The sequence below is a fragment of the Gracilinanus agilis genome, chromosome 1 (assembly GCF_016433145.1).
Source record: "Gracilinanus agilis isolate LMUSP501 chromosome 1, AgileGrace, whole genome shotgun sequence".
Classification (NCBI taxonomy): Eukaryota; Metazoa; Chordata; class Mammalia; order Didelphimorphia; family Didelphidae; genus Gracilinanus; species Gracilinanus agilis.
In genome coordinates this window covers 27,648,851-27,670,344 of record NC_058130.1, presented here as the reverse complement: position 1 = coordinate 27,670,344, position 21,494 = coordinate 27,648,851, and positions in this window count along the sequence as shown.

Sequence of the window (21,494 nt, the reverse complement as noted above, 5' to 3'; positions counted from 1 at the left end):
CTGCTGCCAAGTGCCCAGGAACTACTAATCTCTCAGTCATAAGGAATCCATGAAAGTTGCATTTCAACTTGTTGCAACTAAACTCAACTTGCAATTCAGCATTTGATCACTTGTGCCATTTGATCACTTGTGCTGGGAGAAATAAACACAAATCTGAAAAAGCAGTTAAGACCTTGAGCCAGTCTGAAGTTCACCTAGACCAGTGATGGCAAATCTTTTAGAGACCTGATAGACCAAATGCTCAAACCACAACTCTCAAGCCACATGTAAGCCCCCCACCTTACCCTAGACAGGGGAGGGAGGAAGCACTCCACTGGGCTGCTGGGCAAAGGGGCAAGTCATGTGAGAAATGTTTTTAGGTGTGAGTGGAGAGAGGGAAGGGAGCAGCTCCTCTGGCATGCTCCTGTATGTGTGCCATAGGTTCACCAACATGGACCTAGACAATTCACATTCTAGTTTACATGGGCAAGTGGACATTTGGGAATGGAGAGGAGGGGAAAGTGATTTCTTAGAAATCTGAGGGAGAATTGAATAATTACAATGGGCTTAATAGATTAGAAGCAAAAAAAGATACAAGAGCTGATGTTTTCTTTTAACCTATGGAGTAGGTAACTTCTGGTTCATTGGCCAATCCTCTTTGCTACTGTTAGAGAGTGTTTGACTAGCCCAAGGTCACATAGGTAGTGTCAATGGTGGGATTTGAACCCAGATCATCTGACTTCAAAGCTCATGTGCTTCCTACTTACCAGGTTGGCTCACCAAAGCCCTCATTTTGTAGATGAACACACTGAGGGCTCAGGAGATTAGGTGACTTGCCCAAGGATATACAAGTAGTAAGCACAAGAAATCAATTTTTCCACTCTAGTGCACTACTTCAAATTTCAAACCACTATGTGACCTTGGGCAAGTCACTGACCCTCTGCAAACCTGTTTCCTCATCTATGAAAAAAGGCTAATGTTGAGTCCTGGGTCTTTTCCTTCTTGTGTGTGCATTATGGTGAGATATGTGCCAGCCACTCAGTTAAAAACACTTATTAAATGCCTACTATTAGTCAGGCATTGTGCTAAATTCTAAGGACATAGAGAAAGGCAAAAAAGTGCTCTTAGAAATCTCATTCTCTAATGACTCAAGCTGGCATTTTAGCTCTACAGCTCATATAAAATTCACAATAATGGTTTCAAAAACTACATTACAGTATTTAACTATTTTAAAGCAGATAGATGATTAATTTTTTTCAAAATCAGAACAAAAGGAGGCCACTTCACCCTGATTTGCCTCCATTCTTCATCTGTAAAATGGGGATACACTGGAGAAGGAAATGGTAACCACTCCAGTATCTTTACCAAGAAATCCCTTTGTCCCTAAAGCACAGAGAGTTGAACTTGACTGAATGACAACAACAACCAACCTTCACGACAGAGGAAATTTCTTACTCCCCGGAAATTACAGGTCAGAAAAGAAATAAGATAAAATACCCACTTCTCAATGGTGTTGTGTTGCTTACGTGAAATACTATAAGTAAAGAGTTTTGTGAACTTTAAAGCCATGTATTAACATCAGTTGCTATTTAAAAAAAAAAAAAAAACTATTTAGAAAGTGAGCTTAAGTTAAGGAAAGGATTATCTCAAATATTTTCTCCCTAGTACATTCCCCTCAATAGTGATGCAAAACTGCTTAATAGGTTGATATGTCATAAATGGCACTTGGCACATTTCCATTTGGGCTCTGTAGGAAGGAAGGATGCATTTTTTTTAACTCCAATCATTTGGTCCAAGCAATGACCACTGTGTTTGAACTGACATGTGTGGCAGTTTTATATGGTCTGTATTGACACTGTTAGGGTAATTGGTCCTTTGGCCTTCCTTTCTTACTTGTCATTGCTTAATAGAAGTCAGTTTATGCTTCTCCAAATCCTTTGTATATATTGCTTCTTACAATGCCAACATGTTCTATTATATCCATATAGCAAATTATTCAGCCATTCTACAACATGGGCCACATAATCTGTTTTCTGTCTTCTTGCTCTTAGAAATTGCTCTGCTATGATACTTTTTTTGTCTTTTCTTATAGTCAGAATTTCAGGGCTAGAAGTAGCCATGCAGACCAACTTACACCTGAGAAGAGATCCTTCCTACACAGTTTTTTAAAACCTTTACCTTCTGTGTTTTGTGTATCGGTTCCAAGGCAGAAGAGTGGTAAGGGCTAGGCAATGGGGGTTAAATGACTTTCTAGTAATTGGTCTGAGGCCAAATTTGAACTCAGGACCTCCTGTTTTTAGCCTTGGCTCTCTATTCACTGAGACACATAGCTGCCCCTCACCCAATTTTGCTTTTTGATTGTTCTAATTGCTATACTGGCAATGTGGTAGAGTATATGAGAGCCCAACTCTGAGCCATGAAGACCTGGATTTTAAAAGTCCGGTCAATCAGTCAAAGCATTTATTGAACTCATTATGTACCAGGTTCTAAGCCAAGTATTGGGGATACAAATAATGAGCACAAAGAAAGATAGTCTCTGCCCTCAAAGAGGCATATTCTAGTTGGGAAAGAAAACATGTAAAGGGGTTCAGAAGAATGGGTAGTGGTAGAGGGAGGTTAAGTTACCCAACTAGAGTTGTGTAATTAGAATTTTGTACCCCAGGACTCTGTTTCCCAGAATCCCACTTTCATTCTCACATTTTGTCCTTATGTTTTAGATACCTGCAAATGTGGTCGGGTAAACTTCTCTTTATTCAGGCTTTACTTTTGTCTTTTTATTTCTTCTACTTCAAGTGATTATTAATAAATCTTATAAAATATAATACTTGGAGTTATTGGATATTAATTTTAATCTTACAGGGTCAAAGTCTGGAGGGTCAGAATGAGAGCCAGGAGTGGATGAAGGATGGCTCATCTAGACCCTTCCTCAAAATATGGGTTCCATGGAAAATTCATCATTGAGAGAAAGGGACTACAGAAGAGGGGAAAATAAAGCTGAGGTGTGATGGCAAAGTCTGGAGTATCAGATGCAGAGATGAGAGAGGAAAGGAGGATGTCTGACTTAAGTCCTTCTTCAAAAAAGAAGTTCTTGTTTGGATTTGTAAATGTCTGGGGGAAAAAAATGAAAGTTCCAGGAGGAACTCATCAATGGGAAAAGGAGAGTGAAAGGAGGTTCCAAGGTGAAAAGATCACCAACACTGAGGAATCTTGGATACAAAAAATACAGAACAGTAACAGTTGTCGGTTCAGGAATTTTTTTCATCGGTTTTTCTTACACCAATAAAATCATAGATCGAGGATTGCCCCCCCCCCAACATTGTGAGGGAATTTTCCTAGACTAGAATCAAGCCTAAATCTACCTCCTTGCTACTTTTACATATTGATTTTGATTTTGTTCTTTATGGTCAAACAGAGTAAGTTTCATCTCTCTTTTCCACATTGTTGTTATCACTCAGTTGTGTCTGATTCTTTGTGACCTTATTTGGGGTTTTCTTGGCAATGATACTGGAGTGGTTGTCCATTTCCTTCTCTAGCTAATTCTTCAGATGAGGAAACTGAGGAAAACAGGGCTAAGTGACTTGTCCAGGAACTTATAGCAAGTAAGTGTCTGAGGCTGGATTTGAACTCAGATAGATGAGCCTTTTTGAAGCAAGGACCAGTGCTCTACCCACTTCAACCCCTAGCTACCTCTCTTTCATAAGACAGTTTTTTGAATACTTGCAGAAGGCTCTCATGTCCTTCCTGCGTCTTCTTTCTCCCACTTCAGATGCCACTAATTGCTTCACCCTGTCCTTGAATGGCATGACTTTGGCCAACCTAGACACCGTCCTTCAGACAGTTTCCAGAAAATCACCGTCCTCTTGATGCTCTGGTTTCCAGAAAGGATTATTATTGTCTTTGGATGATGAACTTCATAATGCTATCTCTAGTTAAAGGATATGAACAACTGAGTGACTTTTCTCAGTATATAACAAAATTGGGTAAGTGGCAGTGATGAAAACTGTGTTCACAGCCAGTCCGGAGCTAGTTATTGACTTATATCAGTTGTGTTCATTGCCAGTTTCTAACCTCTAGAGAAGGGTGATTCGAGTGTCAGGCTTAAAATAGCATATAATTATAGGCACTTAATAAGTACTTTTAAAAATTGAATTGAGGGCAGAGCCAAGACCATGGAGAGGCACAGAAGGCTTGAACCTCTCTGAGAATCCTCTCCAACCAACCTTAAAATAATGCTTCAAAATGAATACTGGAGTGGCAAAATGAACAAAGGGATGGAGTGAAGCAATTTTCTTGCAAAAACCAACTTGGAAGGTAGGCAGAGAGGATCTGTTTCACTGGGATGAGAGGAGACCACAGCCTATAGCAAGGCTGCACCAAGGAGTACCAGTGCAAACCAAAAACAAGCTCCCCAGCCACTCCATCCCTACTGCTCCAGGTTCTGGGCCTGATCCAAGACAACTTCAAGACCCCAAGATTCTGTCTAAGCCAATAGCAGAATACCTTTCACCCATGATGACAAACCTATGCCACATGTGCCAAAAAGGACATGCAGAGTCCTCTCTATAGGCACACCTGCAGTCATCTGCCAGAGTTCATTACTAGAAAGCCAAAGGGACTTTGCCCAGACTTTGCCCCTCTGCCCAGAAGCCTCCCTTCCCTGTCTGGGGTTAAGGGGGGTGGGCCAGCAGGTGAGAAGGGGGGACAGTATGTGGCACTCGGTCTCTGGAGGGGGGGCATGGCACTTGGTCTGGAATAAAATGGGGGGGGGGCCCAGCACTCCATATCTAAAAGGTTTTCCATCACTGCCCTACAGCCACACCTTGACATTTCAAGTCCTAGTATAAACCTATAGTGCAACTCTAAGCCATAACTCAAGATAGTTAGTAGTATGCTTGGCTGGTACTGACCTCAGGAGAGGCCCAGAGTCTCTGTCCAAGCCTCCAGTGAGGACCCAAACCCCAGAACAAGGCAGCCTGCAATGTACCTGGCTAGTATAAGCCCAGAGTGAGGCCTGGAACCCTTTCCCAAACCCAAGGTTAGGTCCTAATCCCCAGCACAATGTAGCTCACAGTTCTCTGTGCCCTGCAAGCCATCATCAGGGCCTGGGGGAGATTGAATCAGCAGTGGGAAGTGGCTTTCAGAGCTCCCAGCCCACAGGTCAGAGGAATGGAAGCTTGCAGAAACACAGAACTAGAGCTGAGGGTAGCAGCAAGGAAAAGTGGAAGTTTAAGAAAGTGCCCTCTCTACCCTGAGAACAGAGCCCACCTTTAAGATAAAAGTAAAAGTCAAGAAAAAAAGACTGGAAAAATGAGCAAACATCAAAACCACACCTAACTATAGAAAATTATTATGGCAACAAAGAACGAGAAGACAAAAACCAAGAAGGGGACAGTGAGATCAATGAAATTATATGCAAAACTTCAAAGAAAAGATTGTGAATTGGTCTTAGCCTTTGGAAGAGCTCAAAAAGGATTTCAAAAATTAAATAAGAGAGGCAGAGGGAAAAGGGAGAAGAGAAATGAAAGTGTGCAAGAAGAAAACAACACTATAAGAAGCAGAATTGGCCAAATGGAAAAGGTTCAAAAGCTCATGGAAGAAAAGAATTTCTTAAAAATTAGATTAGGCAAGTAGAAGATAATGATTTTATGAGATATTAGGAAACAATAAAAACTAAATTATAAGAGCAAAAAAAAGAAAATATGAAATGTCTTATTGGAAAAACTGAATTGAAACTACAGGGGAAAGATAATTGACATCCAGTGTTGATCTAAAGGCACTTCTGAATTCATCAGAAAAGACTGAGCAACCATAGAAACATATCTAGAAGAGATTTTAGAGGTCTAATCCATTCATTTATAAAAGAAAAAATCAAAAAGTGTTATAATAAGTAAATAGTAGCATTATGACCTTTGTTGCTGAAGTTAAAGGCTTGGATTTAGGAAGTTTAGGGCTGGAATCCTGTTTCAGGCACTCACTACCCATACAACCCTAAGTGAGTCACTTAACCTCTGTCATTTTCAGTTTTTTGTTCAGCTGCAAAATGGGCATGATAGCACAACTATTAGAATTGTTGTGTGACACTAATGAGAGGATATCTATAAAACACTTTGCAAACTTTCAAGCTCTATTTAAATACTTAGTGTTGTTAGTATAAATTGAGACTTGAACCTAGATTTTCTGATGCCCCTATCTCTATCCATTACACCAGACTACTTTGGTGTAGTTTTGCCATCACATTCTTTTATTTATTTTTTTATTATTTTTTAAAATAATTTTTATTTTTTAGAAAAGTTATCATGGTTACATGATTCATACGCCCTTCACCCCCAACCTCATCCCCCCCTTTTATTTTATTTTTTTAATGCAATCAGCAAATCAATAAAATGTACTTTAAGGTACTAGAATGAGAGTGACAAAGAATCAGTATTGCAGAGTGGAAAGAATACTCCCTCTAGGGTCAGAAAATCTGTATTCAAATCATGCTACTGTTGCTTACTATGTAACCTTGNCTAGGGTCAGAAAATCTGTATTCAAATCATGCTACTGTTGCTTACTATGTAACCTTGCTATTCCCCTGGCAAACTGGGCAAATGAGAATAATTTATCCCAATAGTCTTTGCTGAAGTAGGCACTATGGAGAACTTAGATCTTGGTCAGATATTGAAGATGTCAAAATCATGCACTGCATCCCAAGCCATCACTAGTCATTCTGACTTTTGTCTTGTTACTGGATTTTGATGATTGCAAGAGAGAGTAAGGCTGATAACTCTGTGCAACTCTCATGGAGGAAGTAATCATAATGATAATATCAATAATGAAGGTAATGTGCTTTACAGTTTGCAAAATACTACAGAGTGTTTAATATAGATCATATACTATTTCACTATGTATATACATGTAGATATATGTATATTTATATGTATAAGTATGTGTATATATATTCACACACACTTATGATGATAATAATATCACCTACCTCAGAATTATTGTGAGAAACTGAAGACATAATATATGTAAAGTACTTTGCAACTCTTAAAATGCTAAATGAATGTTAGCTTTTATTATTGTTAATCTGAATCTGTTAATGTGAACCTTAGGATAAATTTTCTGTCTTAAGCAAATGATTTTGAGGTGAATTCGTTCAGGAATGAAAGTGGCATCTCCTTTCCCTTCAGACTATTTTTCTCTTTATTGCAGAATTACAAATGAGAGATTTACAGCAAGTGCATGCATTTTGAGAGGAGCAGGAAGCTCATTTTCATACCCAGCATCCAGCATCCCAGGGAATGCCCTCTTATAGCTGTTTGCCCCCTAAATTTGGGAAGGAAATTCCTTTCCAGGGCTCACACTGCTGTATACACCATCCTCACTGACCAGGGAGGATGAAATGATCAGTCATTCAATGTTTGGCTTTGGACAACCATCTGAAAAATGCTAATTTGTTGAGTTCTCAGACTGCGATGCTCTGTAGATATCTAACCAAGCACTGTGCTATGGACTCATCTCACTGGGGCCTGTGTTATGAAGTCAGACAGTAAAATTTAATCGTGAAAAATCCCCACAGAACAATATATGTATAATTGTTGAAACAGGGTGTACCTCTGAGAAATTCAATAGCAACTTGGAAAACAATGTTTTATTTATTACCTGACAATGCAGTTGTTAAATGTGGATATATTTGTCTGATTTCACCATTTGAAGGAAGGGCAGATCTTAATTTAATGTTGTTCTACTCTAGGAGATGAGCTGATGTAATAAATGCAGTGTTCAAAGCAGAGGAACATCAGCAAAATCTTACCTTTGTTGAATATTAATGACAAGACCACATTAATGACAAAATACACTATATCATCCAACTGCCTCTACTGGTTGACAAAAGACCTTATTGCCACCATATTTACCTTAGTTGCAAAGACAATAGAGAAGTATAGCTAGATTTATTTTTTGCCCTTTAATCCCTCTTGAGTTATTTCATAAGTTCAGTAGTTAGTAAATAGTATTGGATAAAAAGGCCAATAATAAAAATACTGATGATTTGGAGGAAACCATAGCATTGCATGCTCATCAAATTTAAAGATGACACAAAGTTTAGAGAGTGAAAGAATTGAGGTTCAAAATGACCTTGATGGATCAGATATAGCTAGATGTGATAAATAGAGCTCTAGCCTGGAGTCAAGAAGACTAATGTTCAAATTTAGCTTCAGAAACACCTTGATTAGGTGACGTTGGACAAATCACTTGATCCCTGACTCCTTCAGTTTTCTTATCTGTAAAATGAGGATAATAATAGCACCTCCCTCTCAGGGTTGTTGTGAGGATCAAATGAGATAATATTTGTAAAGTGCTAGTATAGTATTAGGTACTCAGTAGATGCTTAAAAATGCTTGTCCCCATCCTCAGAATGGTAGGTCAAGTCAAATAAGATAAAATTTACCAGTGTAAATATGAAAGTCTATAGCGAATATGAAAAATGAACTTTTCAACTAAGTTATCTGGGAATGCTAGTGGACTATGAAGGTCAATATGGGACAGCCATGTTATTTTTCAGACAAAGAACCTAACGCTCTCTTAGATTGCATTGAGAGAGAGAGACATTATGAAGGGAATAAGGAGGTAAACATTACATTAAGTTTTCCTTATATAGGGTAGATTTGGAGTACTATTGTTAGTTTTGGACACCACGTTTTAAGAAGGCTACATTTATAGAGTGTAGAATGCCTTAAGAAGGGCACTCAAGATGTTGAAGAACCTTGAGATAATTCCATATGATCTTTGGAGGAGGACTTGGAGGTATTTATTCTGGAGGAGAAAAGAATCAGAGTGTGTAAAAGATATTTTCATGTATTTTAAGGCTACCTTATAGAAGAAAGATTTGTATTCATTTTTCCTTGTACCAGAGAGCAGAACTCATGGAAAACCATGGAGATAGAAAAAATATAAATTTTGGCTTTGGCTTTGGCAAAGGAATGACTTCTCAATAGGAGCTATCTAAAAAGGGGAATATTTTACTTTAGGAGGAATTGGAGTCACTTCCTATCAGAGGCTGTGGTGTTCTCTATAGCATCCCTTAAAGTTCTAAGATTGTATTGGAAGAATGATGCATTCCAGTGATGGGCAAACTTTTTAAAGAGGGGGCCAAAGGAAAGGAAATGCTCATCTGTCAGTCTGTTTCTAAGACGACTCTTTCAAAGTTTCATTGTATTGTATCCTACTCATTGTATTTGTCAGATTAGGAATAATGTCCCCTGGCCAGATAGAACATTTCAGGGGTCCTGCATCTGGCCCCAGGGTCATAGTTTGCCCATCACTGCATTAGACAGTTCTTAGACAACAGATAAACTGATTGGCATCTATATCTGATTAAGAAGTGACCAATGAATGAGTTTAAAAATGGATGAGACATTTATTCTTTCTCCTCTATTCAGTTGTAACATAAGATCTAGGGCTCTTCTCCGAATCCTCATTCATATTGTTAGCTTTATTCCCCAAAGGACTGATGACTACTTCTTCCCTAAGCATTCTAGGTTCATCACTAAAGGATTAGGGCTAATTTCTATAGTAATATCACTCAAAGTTTATTGATAATACTTTTCTCCCATTGATTATCAGTTGAATCAGTTGAAACTAGAATTAAATAGCTTTTAGAAGCAACTATTTGATAAGGTCGTGGGAGAACAACTGAACAACTGGTGAAAATTAAAAAAAAAAAGTTCTTCCCTGCAAATAGCTTCTATAATCTATGGTATCTTTAGTTATATACACCTAGAAATATTTTATACATAGATATCTTATCTGTGGCTAGCATCAGTTTTTCTATACAACCAGCTGATTTATGAATGTATCCTCCAACTGTTCAGAACAAAGAAAGGGAGATGATTTTACTCTCTGCCACTTTGACATAGAGATTATTGTTTGTGTCTGACACATTCTTTTAGTTAATCAACTTATTTATTTATATGAATATTCATCTGTTTGATTACTTTTTAAATTTTCAGTTCCAAATTCTCCCCCTTTTTATGGCTCTTCCCCCACTCACTGAGAAGACAAATAGTATAATATCCATTATATATGTGAAGTCGTGAAAAACATATTTCCATATTAGCCATGTTGCAAAAAAAAGCAAGAAAAAAAGTGAAAAAATATGCATTAAGAATTTGTTATTTCTCTCTCTGAAGGTGTACATCATTTTTCATCTTGAGCCATTTAGAAATGTCAAATCATTGTATTGAGCAAAGTAGCTAAGTCTTTCATAGTTAATTATCTTTGTAATATTATTGTTAGTGTACACACCTATTCTCTTGGTTCTGCTCACTTCACTTTGTATCAGTTCATATAAACCTTCCAGGCTTTTTCTGAAGCCATTCCCTTCATCATTTCTTACAACTCAATAACATTTCAACAAAATCATATATCATAACTTGTTCGGTCATTCCCCAATGAATGGTTGACCCTTCAATTTCCAATTCTTTGTTACCTCAAAAGGAGATCAGGATTGTTTTTGTTTTTCTTCTTTCTTTGTATTTCCAGAACCAAGCAGGGCACATGGCCTAACACAATGTGAGTGTTTAATGAATGTTTATAGATCAATCAGTTGACAATGTATTTATTTACAGAATTTTATAATTCAAACTAAAGCACTGACCTTTTTTCTGTCAGGACAAAATTGTTATCTTTAAGTGGAGGGCTCATAATCACATGTTGGAAATATTCATAGAAGAGGCTTATGGGCAAATCCCTTACCCTCTTTGAGCCTTGGTTGTCTCATATGTAAAACGGGGCTTTATTTATTTATAATGTTTTACCTTACAATGAGGAAAGCACTATGTAAATCTGAAAACACTACAGAGATGTTGTCATTATTGTTGGTCAGTTATGGGTTAAATTAGAGGACAATGGGGTCTTTCTCAGTTCCTAGATTCCATCTTTCTCTTAGAAGGAAGAATTTCTTATTTAGGTTAAGGAGTATAAGTCAAATCAGAATACTTATTATGAACATTTCCTAGGTAATAACAATTATAATGGTGATGTTGATAACTAAAATTTATTAGTGCTTTAAGGTTTACAAAGCCCTTTATAGATGATTGCATTTCTTCATTCTGCAGCCCAAATAAACTCTAGACAAGATCAATAGCATCCCCCAAAGCCTATTTTTCTCCAGAGCCCACACACTCAATTTTGGGAGACCTACTTTCCCCAAAGGCTCATGAATGCCTCATACATTGTGTCCTAGCCTCATTCCAGTTCAGTGCTATGAGAATTCCTAAATGATGCTTTGTGAGGTCTGCCTTCCCAGGATGCCAGTGGACACTCCAAATCACCAGCAATGATTTATTACCAGAGTGTACCATACTCTCCTCTTCCTAAATGAATTACCTACAGAGAATCCAAACTAGCCCCTAAACAATATTAGCTCATTCTCATGGCCAGTCTAGTGACAGGGACTGTAATTTTTCTGTCTGTAAAACTAAAGCTACTTTCCCCTTTGAAAACTTTTTTAAAGTTTTTTATCCTCTTTAGTTTTAAAACCGGATTGCTTTTCAGGTAAGCTTTCCTAAATATCACATGTAGAATTATCATCACTGTCTTTTTATAGAATTTACTAGTTGAATGCAAATTGATGACAGTGCCAAAAAGGCCTCTTTCTGGGCCCCATCAGACCTACTACTGCCTTTAATCCTAGTGGCCTCAGGTGAAATGGGTCCAGGGCTTTGCTTTTGAAGCATGTCCTTTTGGGAATGAACAAATAGCAATGACCAGTGAGAAAGTTTTTTATTTTTCTCACTGAGATGAAATTGAACCCGGAAGGTGATTATCTCCTGGCAAGTGGCTCAGTTTCCTCAGCCAGTTCCTGACTTCTGGATAGTTTTCTTGCTGGTCTGTTAGAGATGGCCATACAGTCTAATTTTCACTCTTCAAAGGTGACTTGGATGGATAAGCAGGTAAAAGGGAAGATGCTGAGGAAAGTGACTATTCATTCTCCACACAGTGTTTATAGGAACTGTCCTGTCCCTCCTTTGACTCCATGAACTCAATGTACACAAATAATCTATTATTGCCAGAATTGAATGTAAAATTCTATGTCTGGCATTTAATGTTCTTTACCACTTGGCCCTTTCTTACTTTTATGGGCTTCTTACAATTTACTCCTCTTTATATCCTCCATGATCTAGGGCAGGGATGGGCAAACTTTTTAAAGAGGGGGCCAAAGGAAAGTAAATGTTCATCTGTCAGTCTGTTTCTAAGGCAACTCTTTGGAAGTTTCATTGTATTCTATCCTACTCACTGTATTTCTCAGATTAGGAATAATGTTGCCTGGCCAGATAGAACATTTCAGGGGGCCACATCAGGCCTGTGGGCCATAGTTTGCCCATCACTGATCTAGGGACATTGGCCTTCTTCTAACCCTGAACCCTTTCCCTGGCTGTCCTTTGTGCCTAGAGGGTTTCCCTCCTCATCACTGGCTCCTAACTTTCCTTGTTTCCTTCAAAACTCAGTTCAAATCTCACCTACAAGAGGTTTTTCTTAGTCCCTCCCTCTTCCCACATCTGCTGCCTTTGCTTTCTCTCTGAGATTACCTCCATCTCCTTCCCTCCATTATCTCTGCCTCTGTCTCTAAATATAGTTCTATTGATTTAGGTTTCTATGAATCTGTCTTTGTATAAGTCTATGTATCTGTCTATGCATCTATCAATATATTGTAAGATTCAAACAAATGTCTAGTACTTCAAGTATTATTTTTATAAAGTTTATTATCTGACAAAATAGAACCACGTTGACTAAGTTTTTCTGCCTGCTCAAAAATCCCCTTCCCACCAAAGCCTCAACAGGAAGGAAAGAGCAGGAGAGATGGAACTACACCCAATTTATATCCTGCCTACCTCAGCATGTAATGACAGGAAATGAGTAGGGTTCTGGGAATCGTAGTTTTGCTGGGGATTGTAGTTTTTAGGGTAACAGATTCTAATTACACAGTATCTATGCATGTATCTATGCATGTATGTATGTATCTATCCATCTACCTCTTTTTCATACAAAGTTACTTGTGTGCTGTCTCTCCCATTAGAATGGGAGCTCTTTGAGGGCAGGGACTGTGTTTTTTGCCCTTTAAAAAATATCCCCACTGCTTAGCACAGTTCCTGGAACACAGCAGGCATATGATAAATACTTATTGACTGGCCAAAGTGATGGAGAAAGTTTCTCATAAATAAGACCTCCAAAATCATCATCTCCCTCATTTTAAGGAGAAAGAAACACATCCTTGGAGGTTAAGTAATATACCATCCTTGTTAAAGTTAAAAGCAGCCTCAATACTTAAAGTAACTATTCAGCTTAATTAGATCATTTAAAAAATCTCTATTATAGATTGTTTGGCCATGTGAAAGAAATGGTTCAGATCATGGATTTTTAGAACTAGAAGAATTTTTTAAATGAATAAAATAAAATGTAAAAATACATACTAAGCACCTACAATATTCCAAGCACTGTGCTGTGTTGAATATTCAAATTCAAATGAGGAATTCCATACCTTCAAGAAGTTTACATCCTAATATAACAGTACCCAGAATTCCATGGTCAGTGTCCACCTTCAAATAGGAAGTGGATAAGAAGGGTGGTCATTGTGGAGGTGGCATCATTTAGAATAGCTATAGAACACATCTAGTCCACCCCTCCTATTTTAAACATGAGAAAGTAATAATAACTCTCATTCATCCAATGCACTTTCATTAAAGTGTTTCATTCACAACAATTTTGAGACATGAATTACAAATAGGATGGAAAAGGGTCTGCCCCAGTGATATCTCAGCAAAGGCCTATGGAAGGACCTGCAGACCTGTTTTACAAGGTATGGACATTGAAACATAAAGGAAAAAAAAATCTCCAGATGGACAATAAACATTCTAGAAAGGGCCAGAAGCTTGAATATCTTTGTAGCACATAAAGAGGCCAACAAGACAATGGATTTACCTTCAAGGGATAGACTTTATTAAACATTTTTTCCTTAGCTATTCATCTACATAATATCCCAAAGCAGTGTAGGAGGTGAAAATGACTGAAATTAAACTTATCATTCCAAGGCAACATGGAATGGCTCACTAAGAGAAGACACTTTAAAGATAGAAAATTTGTCCATCAGAGAAATAAATATTCTTTCATTTGCTGCCTGAAGGTGACAAACCCCCTTAGACTCAAAAGGAGGAAGCTTTTGGGTATTCTAAGCTAAGTGTTGTTTTCTCTCATTCCCAAGAGCTATCATGGTCTACAAAAAAGAATACGGTAACAAGGACAGTAGAGCATCACCTAGTCAAGCCAGAGGTTGAAACTGGAAAAAAAACAACAACAAAAAAACCAAAACTCTAGTTGCCCAGCTACAAGAAAAAGAAATTACCCTCTCGTTGAGCAATTTGCCTGCTTCCACTTGGTAATAGTTGCCCAGTATCAGAGTAGCTTGTCTGATTTGTCTGATTCTTTCTGGAAGCCACTGTCCTATGGCAGTATATTCTGGGAAGGAGCCAGTATAGCCACCAAGTAACATGCCCAACCTAGACTAGACAGGGGAGGTCCATCCAGCCAAGACTCTCTGCTTTGGGAGAAACAAGGCAAATGTGATGAAGACCCTAGAGAGAGAAAGGACATTGAGGTCCTGTGGCTAGGTGAATTTCCTCAGCCATTCATGTTTCCTCAATGTATAACTCACTTACATTGTACTTAAAATTAATGCCCACTCCTCCCTGCTTGTTGGATTCTGGGTATATTTTGGGAGAGTGTACCCTTGGTGTTGGGGCAATGCTATTCTTGCTCTAACATTTGAGTAAAGAATTGCTGTAGAACTGGGTCTACTGGATGATTGTTAAGGGGGAGCTCATTGGTGAAAGCTCATGATTTAATGTTTGAGAAGATGGCCACTCCCAGGAAGTCTGGAAATTGTAGCAGTCACCCTTTTTTGGGGATCAAACCTGTCAGTGGAGACATGGATCAGGTAAACTAGCCCTGAGAGAGCATTACAATTATTATCACCATGCTATAAACAAGGATGAGCAAGAAATTGATACATTAAGACTCAAAATGATTAACTCAGAGTCTGAAGGCTTGATGAGGTTGATTTTACTCTTTGGACCAATACATTTGGATCAGTGCAGGTTCCTTGATTTCGGACACAATGGATCTATGCTTCCCCCATGATGAAATACTGAAGAGTTGAATATTATATAACAATAGTTAAGACAAGAGTTGCAGGAGTCTAACTGATTTTTCCTGCCTGGATTTCTCAAGTCAATCCTCTGACCTACTTTCTAAGGAGCAAACACAGGGGAAAAAATATCAGTTGATAAAATGTCTCTTGCTAGCCTTTCTATTTTGAATGTGTATGTGAGGGTTATCAAAAGTTCTGTGAAGTGTCTACAAAAGGTATTATTATCCCTTATTAGCATAAGAGAAAATGTTTTTGAATGCATTTACTATTAGGTGGTTGCGAAACAGAAACCAGTCAATGAATAAATCAAACAAGCACCCTAGGGATACAAAGAAAAAAGGAAGACAATCACTGCTCTCCAAGAGCTTATATTTTATTGGGGGACACAATATATACAATTGTATGTATACAAAAAAGTGTATACAAGTGTCAATCTTGAAAAACACAGAACCACCAAAGTAGTTAGAAAGAACAAGTCTTTAATCAGGACAAAGGAGACAAGGCTCTAATGGCTACCACACAGTCATGTTCAAGATACCACACAGAGACAAGCTCTGGAATGCTGGGAACACTGTTTCCAGGAAAACCTACCTTGAAAGGGGATTTTTCCAATGAACTTAACAACTTGGGATCCTTGTTAAACTTGAAAAACAGAATTATTAAAATAGTCTGAAAAACCACTTTCTAATTAGGGAAAAAGGATGTGTATCATTATTAGACCTCCTAACAGAGTTGTGTGCCCTAAACCCTCCGAGAGTCCCCAGACTCTGCACTGCTCTGGTCACGGAACTCTGAGAGTCTCACCACTTAGATGAAAAACTCCTAAGTGTCCTTAAATTTGGGAAGTTTAAATACCTTTTTAGGGGAATTGGAGACTGAGGACCAGACAGGATAGTTGATTGGCTTTACAATGGTAACAAAGAAAAATGCGGAGTCCCAGACAGGAATAACAGTGAGAGGCTGATGCTTTACAATGGACACAAAAGGGGAAGATCCAGCCAAGGACTGGGCTACCAAGGTAAAGGACTTTTGGCCTAAACTTTAGGCCCTTAAGGAAGAAAACACTAGGACAAAAAGAGATACTTAACACCTGATGGGATTAGCCATCCCTACTTAAACTACTCTAAGGTCTATTATTAATCTGAGATTCCTGAAATTGGACTTTTCCCTGAGGGAGAAACCCTCAAGTGACAAGGTCAAACTTGAAGCTTTCACTTTCAAGCTAACTAAACTGGGAGTCATCAAATCTCACTAGGCTACAAGTTTGGGGATTCCTAGATTCCACATTGACATCCTGGGGAATGAAGGAAAGGAAACAAACACTGACGGTTACCAGGAGGCTTGGGAAAGAGGTGATAGCCCCAGGCTGGAGCACCAGGGAATGACCTAAGAGAAACTAAGAAGACAAAAAAGGTACTTCAGGTTTGAGTATCTTTAGCACTCCTATTCAGTTTGCTTAATGGATACGTAATGGTCCATTGTTCAATCTAAGAAAGGATTAGTCTGGGAGTTCCCTGAAGGCAAATTCCCAAGAGACAAAGGTAAATTTGAGGGCTCAGTAAAACAAGGTCATCTTTTCCTTCCAGGTTATGACAAGTTTTCTATAATCATGAAAGGTAAAAATTCTAGATAGGCTAATATATAGAAGCAGAAATATATATCTATATACACATACATGTACATACAAGTGTGTGTAAACACACACACACACACACACACACACACACACAGAGTCAACACCCTAGGACTCTGGGTACTTATCCCTGGGAGAATGCACCAAGCTAGATGATTCTCCAAAGAACAATAAAACTTGGGGAACTTATATACCATTTGGGCATCTAAGGACTGGGAAGGATGATTGATTGACATTACCATGGTTAAAAGGAAATAAGAAGTCCAAGACAGGAATATCAGGGAGAGGTTGATGTTTTATAATGGATACAAAAGGGAAAGATACAGCCAAGGGCTGGGCTACCTGGGAGAGGTCTTTGATACAATGGGAGAAACTACTAGGACAAAAGGGTACTTAGCTTTTGATTTAGTTTATTGTTCTGTCTGAAATGGATTAGTTCGGGACATCCCTCAGTGTGAGTTCTTGGTGGGGGGCAGGGGCAGATTTGCAATCTCCAGATTTTAAATTGACAATATATATTCATATAAAAATTGAAAATTCATGTATGTAGAAATTTTAGCCATTCAAATAATCAAGTGGATGAATACAGAGTTTTGGTAGGAAATCTGTGTTTGTAGGAAAGAAAGACCTATGATCTTGTTACTCCAGATAGAAATCCATTTATTGAGGTGTGGTATTTTAATTTGGTATTACATATATGGAGAGAAAGCATATCCTGAAAATACACAAGAGTTAAAGGAATCTGAAATAAATAAAAAAAAATTAGTTAATATGAGTGAAATGTCTAATCCATTTGAGCATGGTTATGGTTGTTAAATAAGCAGTGAAAGGGAATCAAAAAGATGTTGTTTTTGTCAACGTGGAATCTAGAGACCCCAAACTTGTGGCCTAGTGAGATCTGATGAACCCCAAGTTTTAGGAATAGCTTGTAGGTTGGAGACCCCAAATCTTGTGCTTGTTCCCTGTTCCCATGAGAATTCACCCTGAAGGGAATCCCAGACTAGCAGTTGCAGACTGAATAAAGGACCCTAGGGTAAATACTAAATACCCTTTTGTCTTAGGTAGTCTTCCCCATTGTATAAGAGACCATTTCCTAGGAGGACACACCTGGACTGGGACCATCCTTTGGTATCCATTGCAACCAGCCCCTTCCCTTCCACCCTGGCCTCTGGCTATGATTCCTTTCCCAAGCTTGATTGTATCCTGTCTGTATGATAATGTCAATCATCTTTCCCAGCCCCTGGATCTTCCCAAATGGTATATAAATTCCCCAATTTCTTTTGTTCCTAGGAGTCTTCATCTAGCGAGGTGGCACCCCCAGGGGGTCAGGGACCAGAGCAAGCAGTGTTCAATCCTCAGACTCTGCATAAGGCATGTGTTCCCTTTTCCTTAATTAAAGAGTGGCTTTTCTGACTATTTAATAGTTCTGTGTTTTTTCAAAGTTAACATTTTAGACCTTTAGCATCTCCTGCAAAAAGGGGGAAATGAGATTGTTGAATTTAAGGGAAGTGAGAAATAGAATTTTATTTTTGAATTTAATTTTCATTTTGAGAATTTTTAAATTTAATTTTAAAATTGGTTTGAAACTGAAATTGTCATATAAGCACTTTTAAATATTGCTTTGGGTTTTGTAAGATAATTAGAATTTTATTTAGTATAAGCTGGTATTTCTATTTATTTTCTACAAATGGTGAGTAAGACCATTTCCAGGTTTACAAACCTTGATAAATCTGTGACGAGGATTCTATTTTTTGCTTTTATATTTCTATAGTTTAATTCAGTTTGTTTCTATTTTTAATGTTGCTTTTACTATGCAATTACTTTGGTTTGGTAAGACAAACTGTATTTTCTGAGCAAGTGTAGTCTATATACATTTGCACTTGTTATAAATCGATTTTAGGAGAAATAACAAGATCTTACTAAAAGCTAACTAATAAGGTTATTTTTTAATATTGTTCAAAGCACCAGTATCAAATAATTTCTAAGGGCCAACAGAGAATTTCAATCAGGCCAAAATTACTGAATGTCTGCTGTGCCTGACAGCATAATTTAGTTAGCTAAACACTCTCAATCTTCCCATGATCTGAAATTATACCTGAAGTTACCAGAAAGCATTCATAGGGCTGCTTACATCACCAATTTTCTCCATAGCATTCCTTCTAATTACCTTCCCATACATTTCAACCTTAAAATGGCAGTTCTCCCCAATCATGTTTAGAGTTAAGTATAACCTAACTCTTGTTGTTAACAATTATATCCATAAAAACTATCAGGTTCCACTATTTCCTAAATTCTTCTGATATCACCTTGAGAAAACTATATTCTGAAATTCTACATATATACTGAACACATGTTATGCAAATTTAGAAAAATACTCTGGAATTTTTGTTGTAAAATTTCAAATTAACACATATATTAAAATGATTGATGTGGAATCCAGAAACCCCCAAATTTATAACCCAGTAAGATCTGATGAACCACAAGTTTTAGAATTAGCTTGTGCACCTCCCCATATTACAGGATTGGAGAAGATACCATTATAAAAGTACCTTTGAGTTGTTTGTAGCAAGAGGTAAGGGTCCATTTAGTAGCTGAAGTGAAGTGTTATAGCACTAATTCCCCACCTCAGCATTTATAAAAATGTAATGGATGAAACATATAAAGATGCCTTTTATGACTGTTACAGTCTCATACCAGAGGAGTTGGGAAGGGTTTCCTAGGGGGCGTAGTACCTCTGGATGGCTTTTTAAGTCTTCAGCTTAATCTACTTCCACCAGAATTATCTAGATCAGTGATGGGCAAACTTTTTAAAGATGGGGCCAAATGAAAGGAAATGCTCATCTGTCAGTCTGTTTCTAAGGCAACTCTTTAGAACTTTCATTGTATTCATCGGATTAGGAATAATGTTGTGGGGCCTGATAGAACATTTCAGGGGCCACATCTGGCCCTCAGGCCATAGTGTGCCCATCACTGATCTAGATTCTTGGTGATATTTTAGACCCAAAAGGTTTTCTTGAATTAGCTGCTATACTATTGTTTTTTATAAAGCTGTTTTCTTAGTGAAAATTAATGTATCCTGAGTTGATCTATGTGTTGTGTGTTTGTCAACACCCTCCTCAGGGGGGAATTGTATAATTGTCATAAAATTTTAGTTTTATAAAAGTTAAGAAACTTGCTAACTCTGTGGGATTGATATTTCTGAGAGGGGTTCAAGCTGCAGAGAGGGGTTCAAGCTGCATCACAGAATCCAGGAAATGAATTGCTTGGAGAAGGCACCATGGAGATGCCTACAGAAACCTCACATTGCACCAAAATATCCAGAATGAACTTTGGGTTGTAGTGAAATTGAACTGTGCATGCATTGTAACACATTAATTTTGTATGTATGCTCTTACGCCAAAGGGGAGTGACCCTAATTGGTTTTTTGTCAATGTGCCTAGCAATCACTGGTTTTGTTCTCTTTCCATTTTATCCCCAACTTATTGTAATTTATAAGTTCGTTATGTTTTCAAGATCTATTGAGGAGACTAGTCTTCCAAAGGATCTTAGGGGGGATTGTGTAATTAGATTCTGTTACCCTAAAAACTATGATCTCCAGCAAAACTATAATTCCCAGCAAAAATACGATCCCCAGCAAAACTACTATTCCTAAGACCCTACTCACTTGCTGTTGTTATGTGCTGACATAGACAGGATATAAATTGGGTGGAGGTCCATCTCTGTCTCTTTTTTCCTTCCTGTTGGGCTTTGGCAGAGTGGGTATTTTGAGCAGGTAGAAAAACTTAGTCAAATAATTCTATTTTGTCAGATAATAAACTTGAAAAAAAATTAATACTTAAAGTATTCAACATTTAATTTAAATCCTACACTTGTAAGTTGCAGACCCCAAAGCTTGTACTTGTTCCCTGTTCCCATGAGAAATCCACCCTGAAGGAAATTGCAGGCTAGCAGTTTCAGACTGAATAATGGACCCTAAGGTAAATGACAATTCCAGTTATGTGGGGTTAAGCAAATGCTAAATACTCTTTTTGTTATTAAGTAGTGTCCCCCATTATATCAGAGACCCTTTCCCAAGAAGACTCACATCTGGGTAGGGACCATCCTTTTAATATCCATTGTAAATAGCTCTTTCCCTTACACCCTAGCCTCTAGCTATGATTCCTTTCCTAAGCTTGATTGTATCCTGTCTGTATAGTTTGAACATTCCCATTTCCTTTTAGCTATAGTAATGTCAAACAATTATCTTTCCCTACCTCTGGATCCCCCAAATGGTATTTAGTTCCCCCAAATTCTTTTGTTCCTCAGAGTTGTCAGTCTAGCACTGTTGGCTCTCCCAGGGATCAGTGACCAGAGCAACCAGGATCTTTGAACTCTGTGTGGGTTTATAGTGTACAGTTCAATGTGGAGGTCTTGAGGAAAGCACTGAATCCCTTTCCTTAATTAAAGTGTGTTTTTTCTGACTATTTAATAGTTCTGTGTTTTTTCTAGTTAACACATTGGAGGTCCCACCAAGATTCAAAGTCCCAGGTGCCTGAGGTTCCCTTCAGGGTGGATTCTCACAGGAACAGGGAACAAGTACAAGCTTTGAGGTCTCCAACTTACAAGCTAATCCTAAACCTTGGGGTTCATCAGATCTTACTAGACTATAAGTTTGGGGGTTTCTAGATTCCACATCGACAAACGTCATAACAA